This window comes from Aegilops tauschii, chromosome 5 (genome assembly GCF_002575655.3).
Source record: "Aegilops tauschii subsp. strangulata cultivar AL8/78 chromosome 5, Aet v6.0, whole genome shotgun sequence".
Lineage (NCBI taxonomy): Eukaryota > Viridiplantae > Streptophyta > Magnoliopsida > Poales > Poaceae > Aegilops > Aegilops tauschii.
Window position 1 is genome coordinate 68,495,853 of NC_053039.3, and position 3,617 is coordinate 68,499,469.

A 3,617-nucleotide genomic window follows, 5' to 3' on the forward strand; every position below is an offset into this window, starting at 1 on the left:
AATTTCCGGATAGCGTAAAAGGATAATTGAATAAGAATTTTTCAATGAAAGACCTCGGTGAAGCTACTTACATATTGGGCATCAAAATCTACAGAGATAGATCAAGACGCTTAATAGTACTTTCACAAAGCACATGCCTTGACAAAGTTTTGAAGGAGTTCAAAACGGACTAGTCAAAGAAAGGGTTCTTGCTTGTATTCAAGGTGTGAAGTTGAGTAAGACTCAAAGCCCAACCACAACAGAAGATAGAGAGAGAATGAAAGTCATTCCCTATGCCTCAGCCATAAGTTCTATAAAGTATGGCATGCTGTGTACCAGACCTGTTGTGTGCCTTGTCATGAGTCTGGCAAGGGGGTACAATAGTGATCCAGGAGTGGATCACTGGACAGCGGTCAAAATTATCCTTAGGTACCTAAAGAGAACTAAGGAAATGTTTCTCGGTTATGGAGGTGATAAAGAGTTCGTCGTAAAGGGTTACGTCGATGCAAGCTTTGACACTGATCCAAATGACTCTGAGTCTCAATCTGGATACGTATTGAACATGGGAGAAATTAGCTAGAGTAGCTCTATGCAGAGCATTGTAGACATAGATGTTTGCAAAGTATACACGGATCTGAATGTTGCAGACCTGTTGAATAAAAACCTCTCTCACAAGCAAAACATGATCACACCTTAGAAATCTTTGGGTGTTAATCACATGGCGATGTGAAGTCGATTATTGACTCTAGTGAACTCTTTGGGTGTTAATCACATGGCAAATAGAACTAGATTATTGACTCTGGTGCAAGTGGGAGATTGATGGAAATATACCCGAGAGGCAATAATAAAATGGTTATTATTATATTTACTTAATCATGATAAAGGTTTATTATTCATGCTAGAATTGTATTGACTGAAAACTTAAATATATGTGTGGATACATAAACAAATACCGTGTCCCTTGTAAGCCTCTACTAGACTAGCTCGTTGATCAAAGATGGTTAAGGTTTCCTAACCATAGACATGTGTTGTCACTTGATAACGGGATCACATCATTAGGAGAATGATGTGATGGACAAGACCCATCCGTTAGCTTAGCATACGATCATTCAGTTTGTTGCTATTTCTTTCTTAATGTCAAATACATATTCCTTCGACTATGAGATCATGCAACTCCCGGATACCGGAGGAATACCTTGTGTGCTATCAAATGTCACAACATAACTGGGTGATCATAAATATGCCCTACAGGTATCTCCGAAAGTATATGTTGAGTTGGCATAGATCGAGATTAGGATTTGTCACTCCGTGTATCGAAGAAATATCTCTGGGCCCTCTCGGTAATACACATCACAAGAAGCTTGCAAGCAAAATGACTAAGGAATTAGTTACAAGATGATGTATTACAAAATGAGTAAAGAGACTTGCCGGTACACTACTAGGGAAAACCCTAGCAGTAGCACGGGTATTTTGCCTATCAATAGTGCGGGATGACGCGCTACTGATAAGGCGCTACAGCTAACGTGTAGCAGTAGCGCCTGTCGACCCACGCTACTGCTATACATGGCTAGCAGTAGCGCGCTTTAGTACAGAGTGCTGCTGCTAATATCTGCAGTGCTTTTTAGCAGGAAGCGCTACTGGTAAGGCAGCGCTACTGCTAACTTTGTTCCCCTCGCTACTGCTAGTTTTATTAGTTTCTGTTTTTTTCTGCATATTTGTTTTGTATTTGAATAGGCTTTATACAATAATCTTTAGCATATCATACACATACAAATGTAATCATAGCATATACATACAAATAGTCTCATCAGATCATGTCATCATCATAATCATCATCCAACACAAAGTGGTCTCTCATCATCATCTCGAAAATAGCGATACAAGTCTCGATTACTTGCAACTACATCGTCATCCATCTAAACAATGATATACGCGAGAAGAGCTATCACTTTGAGTCAGAGCGGAACTATGCAGTACACGAGTTTGTATCCCTCTCTCGCATTAGCGTGAACCTAAACTAACTACTGCCTATCGCTCGGAAACCGGAAACCGGTACACCTGGGCCTGACACTCCGGCCACTCGTCGTATATATACTCCTGGCGTAGCACTTCTTCACCATCGATGATCTATGCACCTGCATCGTCACATGAGTCGATGATATGCAACATATATAGTTGAGCAACAGAAAGAGACAGACTTGGCAAAAATAGAAGCAACATATCATAAGCATAAATAACAAAGTTGATCGTACCCAAAATGCCCTAACTAGAGTAATCATCGCTAGTCGAGGAGGATGGTTTAATTACATCACAAATAAAGTTTCGTCGTGCATAACTCAAAGTTTCGTCATACAGAAAGTATGGACTAAATGGACACATTTTCATATATCGACAATCACTCCAACATGTAGTGCCATCCATCCAAGTCAGGGAGATAGTCCCCTGAGCGGCTACCTGTGTTCGGATGTCTTCCCGCGACATTTGTCCTTCTTCGTGGAACATCCCTGTTTTTCCGACGACCTCCTTCATGATGATTTGGGCAAGTTTGCACTGGATGTGATAGAACTCAGCTCGAAGTCGATGATCCTCAATATCTCCTACGTTCTTTGCCCATTGCAGAATATGGGCATCGCCGGATGTAGGTCACATGCGAAGGTTCTGGTGATCCCGTCTGTACTCCAGCATGTGGTGTAGGACATAGAATCCATCATTAAGAGAATCACTCGGTTGCTGGATGCAGCAGAAGTCGATCTTATGGCCGAAGGCGAGCCTGCCGTCCCTTCTCTTCTTGTCCTTGACCTCTCCACCCCGTGCGTCGTAGTAAAACATAGCACTGTTGAGAACAGACTTGATGTGGGTGTAATCCTTTTTGTTAATGTTCTTCGACGAGTCCAAGTAAAGAGCGTGGGAGTATCGGGGGTAGAGGATGATGAGGACGGCGCGCCCGCCGCTGCGCAAAATAAGTACACCTCAAATTAATTAGCCTCCACCATGCAAATGAATGATTGAAATCGAAGGAAGGATATCTGCGCGGATGACTTACAAGGGATGATAAGGCACAAGAATCGCCTCCTTGTCCTTATTGGCGAGCATGAAATTGACGATGTATTCCCTTGCGTATTCACGGTGCTTTGCGCAGACTCCCAAGAAGCCCTCGTGCATGAAGTATGGGTCAGCGACATAGATATGAGGTATCTGCTCAACCCCGATGATGTAGTTCATGTGCAAGGCATAAAGGCAGACAAACGTAAAATCCAGCTTCTTCACATGAAACATGTCGAATATGTAATCGAATCGAAGGAAGAACTTCTCCATGGGGGATGTGTCGACGTACGACAATTGCCGCGGAACGTTAACCACGTAGAGTGGGTATCCTGGATCTTTCAAAGCAATGAGGCCTTTCTCTATCCGCAGCACATCGTCATGAAGTCTCCTTAGATCGCTGAATCTGGCCCCTAGCGCTGCTTCAGGTAGGATTGGTTGACCGGGGATATGCCATTTTTCCGCATCGGGGATATCTATACGGTCTTGAACCCGAGGCTGCTGAGGCGGCTGGATCATAGAAGCAGCTTTTTTGCCTTTCCTCAGTCTCTTCCTAGACTTCTTTACTACCGGAAGGTCATCCATAATACGTTCAG